The sequence below is a fragment of the Haliaeetus leucocephalus genome, unplaced genomic scaffold, assembly GCF_000737465.1.
Source record: "Haliaeetus leucocephalus isolate CR32 unplaced genomic scaffold, Haliaeetus_leucocephalus-4.0 Scaffold866, whole genome shotgun sequence".
Taxonomy (NCBI): domain Eukaryota; kingdom Metazoa; phylum Chordata; class Aves; order Accipitriformes; family Accipitridae; genus Haliaeetus; species Haliaeetus leucocephalus.
The window spans coordinates 4,661,614-4,678,994 of NW_010973302.1; the positions used below are offsets into that span (position 1 = coordinate 4,661,614).

A 17,381-nucleotide genomic window follows, 5' to 3' on the forward strand; every position below is an offset into this window, starting at 1 on the left:
CATAAGTCCATTGAATTGTTCTGTTTCGCATACTATTTTGTTCACTTCTCTGGTAAGCTTTAGGCTTTTTTGGGAAGAAATCCTGTTTTCTTAATTAGAAACTACTTTGGACAGTGTTAAGTGCTGCTGGAAAGAATACCAACAAACAAATTTTCAGAAAGGATTTAAATCCTCGAGCTTTTGTTTTAATGCAGCACAGTTACTACAGCAGGACGTGTGTCAGGATGGAACTCACCCTGCAGACAGGTTCAATGAGACTTTTGTTTTTCTTTCTCTGCAGTAATCTGTTTCTGACTCCTTCCAGAGGAATGGTATTAGACTGGACAGGTACGGCTTTGCTTCTGGGGTGTTTCTAACCTTCCTGATAATCTCAAAAATCTCAGACAGCTAACAAATCTGTGTCTTGCTTTTAGCTATCTAAAACAAATAGACTAGGTGTAGTATGGTCGTGCCAGGATAAACCTGTAGGAAAATGTTACTGTTTGCTGAACAAGCTTCAAGGAATGGAGTCTCAAATTACTGTAATTGAATCTTGTATCTTGCAGTACTGGAAGGCTTATCAGAGGAGAAAAAGGTATAACTGATAGGGGTGGCTGCAGAACCTGTTTCTGTAGGATCCCTTCCAGATTTAATTTCAGTGGCCTCTTTGTGTAGCAAAAATAAACTGGTCAAACAGGGTGAAAAAAAAATACAGTAAAAAAATACCATTTATACTGATGTTCCTCAGTAGCTTAACGTAAAAATGAGCATCAGGTTGATGTCCTCCTAGTAATGTGTATCTTCAGGAATTGCCATGTGTCACTGAAAGTTGTTTTTGAGCTCTGTATATACCAAGGTGGTGAGACAGGTTTAAAAAAACGTAATTTTAAGGATTTATTTTTAATCTTCACTTTTTTTGTAAACCGTAGACATCTCTGACCAAGAGGTATTAGCATTATTGGACACAAATGTTACAAATATTTTCCCTTGTGTTTGAAGAGACAGCTTTAGACTCAAAGCAGAATGAATTTCTGTGGAGTATGGATAATTTAGGATTTGAAATGGCCCTGTTCAGCAAATTGTCTTCTACTTTTATTACTATTATTGTTATATTATTATTACTATGATATTATTACTGTTATCTACTCTTACTCTGCTTTTATTACAGCTCTGACTGGCATTGGATGCTCTTCATATTTGGATTTGGGCTGTCCTTTAGCGGATAAAGTGTATATGTCCTTCCCAGAGGTTTTTCTTCTCAAAATCCTACCTAGCAGGAAAGACTCCTGCTATCTAAAGGCTGAGAGTTCATTCACAGCTTAACCTCTTGCAGACTGTTGATCTTCAAAATGAATTACAGAATAAACATTAAACCTGTTTTCTTTTTTATTAACAGGAGGAGTCTCGTATCCTCAGGGTAAAGGTGGTTTCTGGCATTGATCTGGCAAAAAAAGACATCTTTGGAGCCAGGTAGGTGTTCTGCGTTGACTATTTTATGCATTTAAACAGAATAAACTTAGCAGAGCAAGGATGCTTTATAGTTGTTTGTTCATAAACGTGATGAGAGATCCTATTACTTGATTACAACCGATGCAAATTATGGACTGTGTGTTGGCAAGAAAGCCATTAATCACAGTAGTGGCTGTTCGTGCCCTCTCCTGCCACAGGAAGCCATTCCCGAGTTCACTGTCTGCCTTAGCTCTGCAAGCTTGTGAGGAGCAGCTCAGACTTTGGCAGTATTTGGCAATACTTAAAATGACTCCCAGCTATTTCCCCACATGCCCCACATAATACAAGAAAGACCAAAAGCCAGCAGTACCCTCTGTCTTATTTTGAGGAAGCTCTACTTTCCCTGCTGGCTTTCAGTACCAGTCTCTCAGGTGCCAGACGTTGAAGTCTAACTTGGTAGCCAGACTGTGAATTGTCTTGGTCTTGGACGTATCCAGGTGCCACTGTTGCAGTTCCTAAGGATGGTGCCTTTTAGAGAGAGAGGCAATAAAAGTATTTTCTCCTGTTCAGCCAATGCCACGAGAAGGCTAGCAGTAAGTACTAATGTTGAAAAGAATTCAGAGTGAACTGTGCTGACCTAGTGGTTTTCTGTTAGGCTATAGCAGGTCCAGGTTTTTATTCCAGTTGAGCCTTGAACCACCTTGAGTTTTAAACTGTGGACCTGAGAGGAAAAAGAGAGGTTTCTGGAGTGCATAAGGCAGTCTTCATATGATTGCTTCCCTGTTCATCTGTGTATCAAAAGATGAGGCAAACAGACCATAGTTTGCACTAGTCTTTGGCCAAAAATAATAATTGTCAAACAAGAAAACTGGTTTTAAACGGTTTAATGGAAAGAAACAGATACAGTCACTTGGTATGTTCTCAAGTCTTTTGTTTTGAAAGAATTAGTCACAGGCGTAGGAATAGCTTTTTTCCAAGCCTAGGCTTGCTGTGCAATGACTTAAAGAATCAAATCAGGTAGCAATTGGGGGAGAAGCTGATTCTGAAGCCAAAATGAACTGAAAAGCATTGATTCCTCCCCCCGCCCCCAGTTAATTCAGGTTTCATGATCTCAAGCCTAACTGTGAGGAAATTCTTTACTGCAAATGTTCCAATCTACTTAAAAGTTTTTTATCAGTTTGAAATGAGGGGTATCCAGTTTAGCTTTTATTGAAATTACTGATTTTTAATGTATAAATGAGCCTCCCTTGTGCATTTTCCTGTATTTCTTTAATGATGCTTACAAATTGTTCATTAGCTTGCATATCTAGCTTGAAACTACATGAAAGCAGCAATTAAAAGTTTAATAAACTTTAATTTCTTTTGTGAAATTTGCAACAAACGTTCCTTTGGTAGCTGTGTGCAGAATATGGTAAGACAAAGCTTTTTTATTTTCTTTCCCCAAATTTGCTATTTTGAAGAACAGCTTCTGATGCTGACCATCAGCAACAAAAGAAGCAGCTCATATGTAGATGTGGTTGGACACATAGTGCTTGCTGATGAGATCCGAGGTAGTACTATTAATAGTGTCACTGGGTCGCACTATAGGAGTACTACTGCTTGCTCACAACATTAGCATCTACCTCATAGACTCCTGCAGTTGGCATTGAGATGCTGCAGTACCAAAATAAAAGAGAGGAGGAGCAAATTCTAGAGAAGAGATGGGACTAAGGCACAGGGAATACAAGATTTCTATTGCAAATGCTAACCCTAGAATTGCCATATTTATGTGCTAACTTTGCTTTTTCTAGATCTTGTTTAATTTGGCCTTTTCATAAAATTACAGATTTTTGGGTTACTTGTTATATTTAATTGGCTGGATTTTGTTTCTGCATTATTTCCAGAGCATTAAATTTTACCACTTCTTTTGAACAAAACAAAACTAGTGGTTGGAATATTGAATCTGCTCATTAAGAGGAACTTTATATAAATATTGAAGTGCTGTGGCAAATTCACAGAAGTAATCTGAAAGAAGTGGGAACCTTTTTAGTGTTCATTTGATTTGTTAAAGAATACATTGGAAACTTTACAGCTGAATCCCTGGCATTGTAGTATCTCCTTTGGCCATACTTCTCATAGAACTTTTGTAAATATTTAAGATGTTGTGTTCAAAAGAACTCCTAAAACTTGCTTAGAAATTGATAAATTGTAAAAATACCTTTTATCTTTCAAAATGCATAATATCAAAACTTAAGTGAAATTTGAACTGAGTTCTATTGATGTGGCCCTTAAATATTTAAGTAAATTGGTCTCAGGTCAGTAGGATTTCCATAAAACCGGAGAGTTAAAAACATATTCCCAACTTAAGTTTTTAACTTTGTTTTAAACAGTTCTTTAGTAAAAGTTGAGACTAATGGCATCATACGTTATGAACTCAGTGAAATGCTTGTATTGCTGTGTTGGCAAGCTTTCAGAAAGTTTTCTTTTTTTTGGCTAAGGTGCCAATTTAATCTTTCTGTTTGTTTTAGGGGCCTTGCATACCTTGCTGAGATATTAACATTTCATGCTGCTTGAATCTTAAGTATGATTTAAGTTGCTACAGATAGTGTCTGTTGAGCGTGCATTGTGTAATAACTATCCCATTAACAGTTCTGTTAGGTTCAGTATGGAGTAGGTGATTAAATTCTCATTTGGGGTGGTGGAGGAGAAACATGTAATGTTTGACCTAAGAAAGAGGATAAGGAAAATTTGCAGGCATTGGACCTGTATGCATAGTTTTTTATTATGTAGCGTATATTCAGGATCCCTAAATAATAGGGATAACTAATCCTGTCTGTGTGTGTTTTCTTCTCTTGGTGTGGATGTGGACCCTGACACTCCGTTGTTTCCCTCTCCCATAAATAATTTCCATGAGATCACAAGTCTCTTCCAAGTTGATTTTTGTTATGGTGTCACTTTTAGCACACAGCCACAGGCTAATAATATCTGATGTGAAAGTAGATCATTTGAATCTGTAAGGGCAGCGGGTGCTGGCTGCTGGGCAGCGCGTGGTAACCGAGACCGTGGTCAGCAGATGCGGCAAAGGATGAAATAGCCAAGTGGGCCGTGTGGAGGATCTTCTTGGTGGGTGCAGAACACCCCTTGGTGCACCCAGCAGCGCGGCTGGGGGACGAAGGAACAGCAGAGTTCTGTGCTTCCACTCCTGAACGTCCTCACCGTACTTGGGATGGAAGAGGTCTCTCACAGCAGCTGGTCTCCTCTTAAATCTTCCTGCTTCCCTCATTCCCGTTCTTACCTGCGATAGCTGGAGACCGCCTGCCCCAAAACTCCCGTTCCCGCCCTTGGGAGGTGACTACCCGACTGACCTTCCGGAGCCTCCCAGCCCTGCGGAAAGATGGGCAAGAGATGGCGGCCACCCCGGGCAGGCGGCGGGGTCAGGGCTGGATTTCCCTGGGTGCCAGCGCTGTCTGCCAGGCTGCACGGGAGGTGGTCCCTCACCCCCTGCCCAGGGGACATGCCGCTGGAGCAGCAGCCCAGCCCAGCCCTGCGCTGCAGCATCTCGTGGGGCAGCTGTCCCTCCTGCACGGAAGGTGCCAGGACGGCCGGGAAATGCTGCTGGGGCTGCGGGTGTGTGTCAGCAAGGGCGGCAGGAGGGGGGCACAGGGGCAAAGCTCTGAGGCGGCTCCTCACAGTGAGTGGCTCCGTCTTTGGAAGCGTGCATATTCATAGGCCTTGCTGTGAAAAATGAACATTCGAGACAGGAGGAAAATGCCTTGTGATTCATCCCGGTGTAGATTTGGACAGGGCTGACTTACGGGGTTGCATTGTGTGTTTGCTGCTGTCACAGAAAAGAAGTCGTCAGCACCCAAAGATGCAACAGCACTGTCTGAGGATTTTAACACACTCGTGGCATCCCATATGCTATGAAACATTAGGATTGCCGCATGTTGTTCCTAGCTGGGGCTTCTGGATTATGGACAAATACATGTTTTCTTGTCTCTTTTCAGAAATTAAATCAAGTTGTTGAGGTCAAATTCCTCATCTTTGTAATATCCTTTTTGGGAGAAAGGTCAAGTGGCTGCTAAATATTTTAGATAGTAGAATGAGTTAAAGTCATTTGAAAACATGTTAGAGTTGCAAAGTCAAGGGCCCCAGGAGCTGATGTGCCTCTTCATGGTAGGGTCATGCAGGGCTTAAAGGCTGGGGCGGAATAGTAAGTTACCATGTAACTAACTATGAAAAATTTAACTACAAGGCATGCATTGTGTTTGCACCTCTGAGGGTTTTCCTTACCGTTTTTAATCAACTTTACCATTATAAAACACTGCCTGTAGGCTTGCAGAGTCTGAAAGCCATTTCTTGCCTGATTAAATCCAAGGAAAGTCTCTTACCAGTGCAGAGCACTGGAGAAACTAGTGTTTTTCTTCTGAAGACTGAAACAATAAAGAAAACTCAGTGCTTTTGATTTTGCTTTTTTGAAGTTCTTTTTGGCTTATGAAATCATTTTGATAGTAACTAATGATATATAAGAGTTCAGAAATTTATAGAATTATGATTACAGTGACACAAAGCATACTGGAATGTGGAATGAAATAGTAGCTATGAGCAACCCGAGGTGATGGTTAAACGTGATGAATTTCATTACAATCTTGTAGCTGTCTAGTGTATTGGCATGTATATTTACCACCTGACATATACTATATTATAATATATACATTATTATTTTACATTATTTCCTTTTAATTCCCCCTCAACTTCTTAGATGTAATGTCTTAATGAATTCAGCTAGTATTTGTGTCCTTCTATGTAATTAATAATGCAAATTATAATGTAATTAATCAGCAACATACTGAACAATTATTATTATTTATTACTATTTTGTTTTTTATTTGCATATTAGGAATGATGCTATGAGTATCATCATGGCTGCGGCTGCACTGTGCAAGTCACTGCATGCAAATGCATCCACTGCCTAGAGAACCTTGGAATATAAAATGAAATTTCCTCTCCTGAATATCTAAGTAGAATTACTTCTCTAGTGACTTGTTCTGTTTGCTGAGCATGGTCTGCCTCAGTGGACAAGTTTGTATCTTTCCCTGAAGGTATGTCCAGTGTGGGCCTGAGTTTTTGATTGGTTTTTTTCCCCCTTAAAAAAAAATCTAAATAAGTAAAATACAACACTTCTGAAGATAGTACTGGGCTGGCTATTGAGTTTTTTGGCACAGTGGTGACACTCCTTATAAATACAGTTCCTGCATATACACACAAATGCACTCACAAGTAATAAAGGTGAATGCTTATGTATAAATGAGAAGAAAATGTCTTTTGGTTATTATTGATTGCGTGAAATAAGATGCTATGGTGTGGATGTTCTTATTCAACTACCAGTTTTGGAATGAAAGAAAGGATTTTGTGTATACTGTGAAGGGGTATATCTGATGGAATTTCTTAGTTGCTACTTTTGCCTTCTAAGTCATGAAGTGAGTGGAAATTGTGGTGTCTGGAAGTTGAAAAAGGTGAAGTGCTTTTCAGTTAAAATTATGGATCTTTTTCATTAATGGGAAGTTACACCTCTAATGATGTGATAGCTTATTATGGGTTGCCTCTGGTTTATTGCTTTTACCTGCTCTTTTCTGAAAAGCCTGCAGCTTGAAAGGTGCAGCCAAGATGCAGGCCTTTTTTCTGTCCTCGTTTCCTGTGTCTAAGATCAGTGATTTAGCAGTAGTGGCATTAGTGCTATGTCATGCAGGCTCCAGGCTTCTGGTGGTATTTTAAATCATATGTGCACCCCTGTTGAGAGCAAGGCTACTTGAAATGTGGCTGAATTCTTTATTTCATATGTATTCTGTTACTGTGGATTGGCAATGGAAGGAGAGCACGTGTGACTGTGAATAGGCCTTGCACATGACAAAGATAGATGTTTACCTTTTAGCTATTCTTTTAAGTCTAATATTGCTGTTTCTAGTCCAATATGAGTTATGGTATATGTTGTTTTAACTAATGGAAGTATTCTGGTGACAGCTATACCCCTGGAACTATTCCCCTTAGTGAGTGTGCTACCTTGGAACTGGGTTTTAAAAACAGCCTGTTCTCTTTCTCATACTGATATCTCCTTTGTCAAGTGGAGGCAGACTAATTGAAGTGAGTTGCTCTCAAAAATTAATGAAACAATTTTTAAAAAGCAACTGATTCATAATGAACTGCCTCTTCAGTGCTTCACCAGTGCTATCTGAGCAAGCAGGAACGCTCACTCTGCTGGCTGTTTAATGCATAGCTCAACAAAGAAGGGGTTTTATCCATAACTTCTGTTTTCTTTAAAATTATTTACGTATGTAAAAATAGACAAAACTCATATTCTTAAATTATTTTTTGTCGTGGCCTAACAAAATGGATTTTGATATCAGCCATTAGTCAAAAACCTTACCCGGTAAAATGTTACATTAGCTAGATTCATAGAAGTAGTTTTTGGAGAAATGTTTCCGTAGCGCAAAATGACATCTATTGCAGAGTGAAAATACTGCATATAGCCTGTCTCAGGGAGTTCCTGGAGGTGGAGCAAAACTAGAGAGTTCTGCATTGCAAACCTCTCAAATGACCAAATTCAACAAAGCCACTTGACTAGATGGCAGTTGCTCAAGTAGGATAGAGTTCATACTGTGTTTCTTTTTCCTTTTTCTAGTTGGGGGTGTGGGGGGGGAAGTATAGAAAACCATTTTTCTGCTGGTTTAAGGCTTTGAGAAATGAAGTATTCAAAGCAATACAAACCTTCCACTTCTTGAGTGCAATGCTGTTGACCAGTGGAAGTGTTTTAGTCTTACCCAGAGAGCAGTAATGCTCACTGTCTACCTCTGCTTTGTGCATGCCGTAGCTATTTAATTTTCTCATTTGCCATGCACTTACTATGTTTTGAGAGAGCATTGGGCAATCCAAGTTGAATTTCACTAGAAAATCTTGATGTGTTATGGTACTTCAGGAAAAATAAGAATCAAATAAGACCTTTTATTCTTGTGAACTTGAATTGAGTGCTCTAGTAGGTGTTGGGATGAAACCACGATCAGTTCCTATCACCACTGTCTTTTTTTTTTTTTTTTTTTAAATGATGAATGATTGAACACATGGCTGTTACAGTACTGCATTGGAGGGGGTGAGTTTGCTAGCAATACATTCTAAATGACAGCTCAATTTGCAATGGAAAAAATGGAAAATTTTTCTAGTATAGTAGAAGTTAACAAGTTACTTACAGAGCAGGGGGAAGGGAAAGAAACCAATCGAGAGCTTCATTAAATCTAAACCAAGCTGTACTTTGGAAGGCAAAGGAGTAAAAAAAAAAAATTTAAAAAATTAGAGGTTGACAGTAAAATATAAAATATTAGATGATGAGGATGTCCTGAAGAAAGCAATATCTTTGACAAGATAGCACGTGCACTACTTCAGCTACCACATGCAGCTTGTGCTTTACCTATTAAATTGGTGTGCTTGAATAATAACTACAAGGCAATCAGAGCAGCCTTGAGCCAATGTTGAAATGAACTCATTCAGTGTTGCGTCTAAAGCTGGTGCGCATGCCTGCCTGGAGAGGAGAAGAAATGGACCAAATGTAGGAAGAGGTGGTTGTTTTCTGAAAGTAGAAGTTGTCAGTGGTAGTACATCCTCAGTACTTGCAATATATAATATAACCTCAGTAACTGTGAGAGCCAGAGCTGTCTGCTTCCTTCTCACTCCTACTGTTTGGTAAGTCCCCTTGTACTTTCTTGTCTTAAGCTTTTCCCGAGAGATTTGCAAGATGTATGCTCAAGTAATTGTGATAGCAGGTAGTCCTGAGGGAAGACCCTTCACTGTTTAGCCGTTTTCCTCAAGACATCATCAATGGTGGTGTTGAAGAAAGGTAAAGACACTGCAGTCTGTGTATATTTGCAAGCAATAAAAAGCCAGAGTTCCTGTCTGTCTGCTCCAGCGGCTCATTTCATCCCTGCGCTGTAGTTTGACCTTACTCTGTCACTTTAGCTGTAGCTGTTCTTAGGGTGACTGGGTTTACACCCTGGTCTCACTGGTGTAACAGAAGGGGACAGCGACCCATGATCTGGTCAGAGGAGCAGCGGGTGATGGCAGAGCGAGCCAGGAGCTCTAGGCACGTAATCTCAGACTACGGTCACAGAAAATGTTTCGGGCTCTACTTCAAGAAAGCACTTGAAGGGACAGCAAAACAAAGACTTGTCCGAAATGTATGACTAGTGGTTAGTAGAGGGGGATGTTACCTGAAGAGGTTAAAGCCTGCTCACAAGAAATACATTGGATAATAGATATTTCTGTTTATGAAACCTTAATGTTGTTTTTGCCTCAAACTGGTGAGTGAAATGAAGCAGTATTAAGCTGCCAAGAGTGGGCATAAGGTGTATCAGTATATTCATTAAATTGGTGCAGTGTCTTCAATTTTATGCAGGGAGGCTTCCCGCAGGGTGGATCTGCAGAGACTCCCCAAGCAGGCTGCATGTGAGGAACCAGCTAGGTCAGGTCTAGTTCATTTTTCGTAGCTGGCAGCAGAGGGCACCAGAGAATTTCCTCAGATTTTACCACACACTGGTACTCGGATGGCTTTCGAGGGAATTAGGCTTTCCTGCTTTTCAAAAATCAGCAGGGTTTTCTCCATTTATACGTATCATGTTCTTCAGGATGCACAGGGTATGTGTTTCAGTACCTATAAATGGAGAAATGCTGCTTATTCGAGTATGTGGTCTTGCTAATGAGTAAGAGGACTTAGTAATAATTCCTGAAGTTTATAATGTCATAGTGAAAAATAATTTTCATCAGATAATTGCTCAGTAGAAAAGTTTGTGTACAGATAGAAAAATTTAAAATGTTTCTTATTGTTTGAAAAAGGAAGTGACTGTATTCAGCCACTCAGATTTTCTCCACTTGGCCTGCTATCTACTATGATCTGCTAGTTCACTTGCATCTGATCTCCTTAAAAGAAAAAGGGGCATGTGGACAAAATCTTCTAAGGAAAACCTTTTGGTCTTAAATATTTGAGGCAGACTTCTGTCTTTTCTTCCTCTTCTACTGATCACATTAAATGCCTAAGCAGAATGGATTGAAATGATCAGCAGCTTCTACTTTTTATATATATTAATTTTTCCTCCTAAACTGAGGAAGGTCTCATATCTTATAGTTGAAAGATGGTCCATATCTGACAATTTCCCAGGATGCATTGTGTGTTTATTTCTACTTCATTTGAACTAATCAACAGTCCCAGTGTAATTGTATCGTTTCTTCTCATTGCTACTCTGCCCAACAGTGTGAGCCTTATAACTATGTTGTCATCTTGTAGTTATGGAAAGCATACAACAGCCATAGGTGGGTATTTCATTACAAAAGTCCAGCTGGCTTACCCCTTGTTTGCAAGTACGATGCTAAAACAGCTGTCTGACAGGCTTGGAGAAGCTTTCCTTTGTGGAGTTTCTCTTTTGTGTGAAGTATTTCAAGTATTTCTTTCTGTCCTAAATTTTCAGGGCTGGGATTGTGCATATACATTTAAGGATGTCTGGCACTTTAGATTTCAAATGGCTCTTCTCTTAGTCTGTTTTCAGTCTTTGTTGAATGAGAATTAGTGCTTGTGTTATGTTAGTGTCTTTTTCTCTTAAAACTTCTGCAGATCTCCCAAATGAGTTTAACATGTTTTACTGCTCTGTCAGCTTTTCACTGAACTGCCAGTGAAACTTCACTCCTGTAAATTCAGAATAACCTATTGGAATTCAGTACTTCTTTTTCCTTTCAAAAAGGAAAAATTTCCTGGGTTTTGAAGAAGGAGTAAACCCAATTTTTATTAAAGAAATGATATGAAGGCAGGCATTTCGTTTTTTAAAAAAACCACTTGTCTCATAATCATATGCTACTCTGTGGGGCTGAGTGAAAGGAAGGCAGAAATTACTGCTTTAAAAGAAGAAAATACTAAAGCATCTTGTGAGGGAAAGCCTTGCATCTTATGTTGCAAAATAAAGTTGCTGCTCAATCATTAACTTTTAAGCTTTGCTTAAGCCTTTCCATTAAACACTGCAGCTTACTGAAGTCAACTGTTGTTGATAACAGCACATGTATCCTTAAGGTGCTTGGTACCTCTCCCTGCACGATTCAGAACATAGCGAACAGAGCTAGTAAGGTGAAATGCTGTGTGAATGTGAAGGATCTACAGCTCTTGACACCAAATGGGATGCTAACACTGCTCATACAGAGGTATGATTAGACCTTTCTGACAGCGGGATGGTTGGGGATTCCCTCCTTCCACGCTGCTCTCCTTGATCCTGCTAACTGACCTTTCTGGGCATTTTGCTCTGAAGCATGAATGACCAGCTGAGGGCTCTCTGACTTTTTATTTCCCATCCCGCCCTTTATTTATTTCCCATCCCGCCCTTTTCCAAGGTAGTCTTCTGTCCATTTCCCTGAGGTATGAAGGAGGCTCTAAGAAACAGAGAGCTGGATGAAGTTTCACAGGAAGGCAGTGAGCAGGCCACAAGACTGGGGTTATGGCTAGGAAGTGGTATTGCTGCTGAATAGCTTATTTTTTGCATACAGAGCTATGAATTCAGTATATTCCTACCAGCTGGTGAAACAGAAGAATCTGTTTCTGGGCATGTCAGTTTCCTGGGCTTTTCCCATACTCATTTTCCCATCTGCAGCTACAAATCTGGCCATGTCTGTGCTGATAACATGTGAGTCTAAATGTTGGTGTGGGTCATGCCTCTCTTGTCCAACATAGATGCCATGATTTTGGTTTGGATCTCTCATGGATGTCTAGGCTTCAACTCAAACTATCTAAAAGTTTTGATCTCTCCCTTGGACTTGAGCCCTGTACTGCTTCGCATTTCTCTGTTCACAGCAGCATCACTGCCTGTGTTGCATGCCTGCATCAGTTGTGACTGCATGTCCGGTCTGTGAAGTTTGCAAATTTCTTCAGCATAAATTAATAAGTTGGAGCCCTCCTTTGCCTCTCACCATCACACATCTCAGTTACTTCCACATCCTGTTTTTCTTGCTTGGGTTGGTATACATTGATTCATTTGTTGCAGAATGACCAATTTCCCTAACTTGCTGCTTTGACCATGTCACCCTACTTTCTTTGAAACTATTGCTCTCAATTGTCTGAGGTTGTTAGCTACTGTCAGTGATTGCTTTGTGAGCTCTGGCACTCTCAATAATCCATTAAATTTTTAAACAAGTTTTGCTTACTGTCCTTCAACTGTGTTGGTCATGATAAAACTCTGTTTTGGTGGTGAAGCTTGCAAATGCCCAGCTAACAGCCAAAGGGACCAGTGCCAATATATATCCCATCATGCTGTCTGGTGCTGTTTGTTGGTTCCTTGTATTCACCCATCTGTTTCTGTTGTATCTCATCTTATGCTTGGGTCATTACCTCTTAAGGTCATGGACCATCTTTCTGTTCTGTATTTGTCCAGTACATGGAGTTTTTGCACATTTAAAGACACCACAGCGATTTTTTTTGCTTTTGCAGAAATTACAATTGAAACAATAATTTATGTAAGTGAAAAACAAAACCAATTTTGAGGTTTGAGTGTCTCCTTGAGTGACAATGTGTGGTAACTTGTCATGAATTGTCAGAGACTAATCCGGGTGCTCAGAGCCATGGGCAGACTGTGGCAGGTGTGAGGGAGCCTAGGGCAGTTGTTTTGAGCCATGCTGGTGCCTGCTGGCACAGGCAGTCCTGGCCTGGATGCCCAGGAGGGGACAGCTAGGGCAGCAGCAAACTTAAATGGGAAGGAAGGTGGTGTGAGGGCCCTTGTGCTGCCCCAGGCGGTATTCTTTTCCTGGAGCTTTACCTTTCGTCCCAGCTGCTTACTTGCCCCTCTTGCAGTTGTCCAAATCTTCACCTAGTTGGTAAAAATAAATACATAAATAAGAATTTATGGTTAAGAATATGCCCCAAGTTTTATGGAAGGTAAGACCAATGAAATGGGGAATATGAGGGCTGCTAACAGTACTTTTTGCCCCTGAGAAAACTTGGAAGAACATTTTGCACATCTTGGTAGCACAACAGTTATTTTTGTATTGATAATAAGATGTGAGGAGATTCTGACACTACATAACCATGTCAAAACTAATGTGGTTGCTAGAAGCATTTCTTGTAAAACGTAGCCCTTACTGCAGCAGTTCAGTGTTGCCACTGAATTGGAGCAGCCCGGGGGGGGGGGAGGAGGGGAGTGGTCAGTACTAGTGATAAGGAATTCAAAACACTTGCTGATGAGCAGCACATGTTGATGCAATTGAAAGTGACAAAAATCACTGTTTAAGAGGGCTGGCTCTTGCACCATTAGGTGCAAACTCGTGACAGTTTAAGCTGTCTTAAGTCACAGCTGCTGTGGTCCTGTTTCCTGCTTGCCATGCCCTGTTGGCATGGATCTGCTTTCTTGCAGAAGAATGAGCAGAACTGCGTGTCGGTTCAGGGAGATAGTTTGGCTGAAAATGAGCGTATGCTTAAAGCTGCTTGGTAGCTCATGGATGTGGTGCATCACCTGGCTGCAACAGGAAGGACAGGAGGACCACAGGTACCTGATGTTGTGGACCCCCTCCATCAGCTGTGTGCGGTGACTGGTGTAGCTATAGCTGTGGGTGGAAAGGTGAGCTGTTCCCGGTTAATGGGAGCCAGGGTCTATTGAGGTGTTTTCCTCAAATGTTCAATTCAGGACAGTCTGCGGTGACACGCTGACTTGTCCACATGTCCCCATGCATGCGGGTGCCCCTTGGTGAGGCAGCCGTTCCTGTCCTGTGCCCGCTCCGCAGCGGGCTCAAAGGACCCTGCCTGTGGCGAGGGGGCAAATGCCTTCTCCCCAGCTCTGGATTCAGGAGAGCAGGACTGGGGGGGCAGCCAGCCCCCCTGGGGTAATGGTTTGGCTGGAGGCTGTGGCTGCAGTAAGAGCATGGGAGCTGCTGAGGTGGAGGTCTGTAGAAAGCTATGGGCAGCATGAGCCATTGCAGTGTAGGCAAACGTGGAGAGAAGAAAGTAGAGAGGAATGCAGACGCTTCCAAAAATAACTGCTTTAGCACTGGTGTTTCTGCCCCCCTCCTCCAAGTTCTCTGTAACTGGAGCAGGTATAACTTGGTGGTTAGTTTTTGTTCAAAATTTTTTTTGTTTTGTTTTCCAGTGTTGCTGCTGGCCAGTGTAGTTTCTATTGCTGTAAGTGCTTCTGATGTGCATTAAAAGACAACAGATTCTACATGCATTTGTCATTGTCAGTGAACTGAAGAACTGAGTTGTTTCGTTTCTCGCTTCCCCTGATGGAAATCCTGATACAGGTTTAATATTTGCAGAGGATAGACTTCAGTCAAAATGAGTTTATCCAGAAAGTTTCATGTATTCCAGTTACGCTTTGTGGGCATAAAAAGGATATAAATGCATCTCAGCCTGTCCTAATTTGTGAGCTCCATTTTTTAAATAATTTAAAAAATAATATCTCGAGGAGCTTGAATATAGTGGTATGCAATTTATTGTTTCATGCCTGCTGATGCTACCTGAGGGAAGGAAAAGCATCCACCCAGCTACCTCTGTCCATGTTTTAGGAGGTAATAAATTGTGGATTGGCCCTCTAAATTGAATATTTTGATGCAAATTTAACCAGGATGCTGTAACTACTCATTTCTCTGTTTCTGTCTTGGAAGACTCCTGGGCTGGCACCTGTGGTGTTGGGGTGCACAAGCCAGCCCTTAGCTTGCCCTCTTGGCAAGGAGGAGTATTGGAGGGTGTATTGGGTCTGGCTGAGATGGAGTTAATACTCCCCATAGCAGCCCTCATAGCACTGTGCTCTGCATCAGTAGCTAGAAAGGTGTTGATAGCACACCAGTGTTTTGGCTACTGCTGAGCAGTGCTGGCACAGCATCAAGGCTGTCTCTCCAACATTTTTACCCCCCCTCAATGGCAGGCTGGGGCAGGGCAAGATCTTGGGAGGGGACATAACCAGGACAGCTGACCTAAACCAACCAAACAGATATTCCATACCATATGACATCAGCTCAGCTATAAAAGCTAAGTTAAGGGAGACGGAAGGGGGGCATTTTGTCTTCCGGAGCAACCACTACGCGTACTGAAGCCCTGCTTCCCGAGAAGCGGCTAGACATCGCCTGCTGATGGGAAGTAGAGAATAACATCATTTGTTTTTTCTTTGCTTTTGCGCGCGCAACCTTTGCTATCACTTTATTAAACTGTCCTTATCTTGACCCACGAGCCTTTTGTTATATTTTCTCCCCGCCGTCCAGCTGAGGAGGGGGAGTGATAGAGCGGCTTTGGTGGGCACCTGGCATCCAACCAGGGTCAACCCACCACAGAGGGTGTTGAGGGTAGAGCTTGCCAGTACGCAGATCAGCAGGCATACTGGAGGTGAACGTAGCTGCCCTCTTCTGCAAAGATAAGCCCTGCTGATGAACAGGTTCACTGCTCCAGGGGCTTGATAGGACCACAACTTCTTGCTGGGTCCACAAAGTGCTGTTCTGAATGAGTTTATGGACCCAGACTTCCATTAGCCCAAGTAACGATGCTCTGTTCCATAATGTCAGTGAGCCTGCATGGTTGTTGCCTGTGTGGCTGTTCAGCTGCCACTCCATCTTGCTTTAAAGCCTGGTTTGTTCCCCTGCCCCAGGCAATCATGTATTATTACTCCATAAATACTGTTCCACTACTGGGGGGAGGAAAGTGATGTGCACTCTCAGCCTGAAGCTTTATTTTGGACACACTGCCAAGAAACAGTCATTCTTTCTGTATTCTTAGGGCTTTGCTATGAAATCATTGTCGGGTGAGTTAAGGACAGGGTGGCAGACGTAACTTTCAGTTCCCTTTTTTAGTAGACTTATTAGAACCGCAAAGAGTGTGCAAGTGTGTGCCTGCGTATAGCCCTTGTGACTGGGTATAACAGTCATACCTAAGGAGAGGGTGAGGCAAAATTATGAGAAAAATCCACTCTGTTTCCTTTTTTCTTTTCCCTACCATAGCTAATATAAAGCTATCCTGGGTTTGATGTTGATTACATTTCTACGAAGTGGCAGTTCTATTGCATTACTGTTTTCTGGGCTATAGAAAACCAAGATGCTGGTGGTGTTGTTCTGAGAAGTAAATAAAATAATGTTCTTGAACTGTTTTATGAATAGAAGGTAAATTAGAAAGTATTTCAATAATACGTGTCAGGAAATGTAGTGCTAAATTTTCAGCTGTGTAGCAAAAGTAAAAGACACTGGGTGGGTGACCGAGGTTTGGCTCTCCTTTTCTGGTCTGTACTCTTCCAAACAGTATGAAGAGGATTGCAATTTTAGGCTCCTTTATAAAGAACTTTGAAGTAGATATATGGAAGTGGTGCTCTAGAACTATTATTTTGTGAATAAATACATTATAGTCTATTTTAATTGAAAATGAATGTGAATAAATTGATGCAGACATAGATCAATAAATAATATAATTAAATTAAGCATAACTTTTAAGCCTGTGATGGCATTAAAGTGTTGCACTATTGTTTACAGATTGTCAGAAGATAAAAATGTTATTCTGGTAACATTTAATATCTTTTATCTGTACTTGTATACTCTAACGTTGACATGAGCACAGGAGCAGCCTCCGTTATTTGAGAGCAGCTGCCTTCTCTTCTACAGATGGAGCTGCAGAATTTTGACAGGCAACCATTAAACACTGTACACACAAGCTTTTCTTAAATCTATCTTAACAAACATATCTTTATGACAAATAACCATCTTTGTAACTAAGAACTTAATCTTAGGTGATGACTCATGGCAAATTTCCTATCATCTCTAAAATAAGGAAGAATTTTCTTGGCATAATTTGTTTTTTCCTCCTGTTCTGGCATACAAAATGTTGCTGTTAAGTGTGTTTCTGTTACTAAAGGTGGTATTTCTGTTACTAAAGGTGCCTTGTACATTCAGGATTTCACTTAATTCATCTGATAACTGCCTGTCGCAGGGGGAATTAA

The 17,381-nt window shown here is 41.1% G+C and overlaps 1 protein-coding gene across 1 annotated transcript in view; it reads left to right on the top strand.

Annotated features, from left to right (window-relative positions):
* The first annotated feature begins 1,379 nt into the window (after positions 1-1,379).
* The window catches only part of NEDD4L (neural precursor cell expressed, developmentally down-regulated 4-like, E3 ubiquitin protein ligase), a 146,686-nt gene continuing 130,684 nt past the window's right edge, over positions 1,380-17,381 (top strand). Inside the window, exon 1 of the mRNA XM_010583057.1 lies at positions 1,380-1,449. The gene's annotated coding sequence lies outside the window, so the exon portion shown is untranslated. The remainder of the gene's footprint in view (positions 1,450-17,381) is intronic.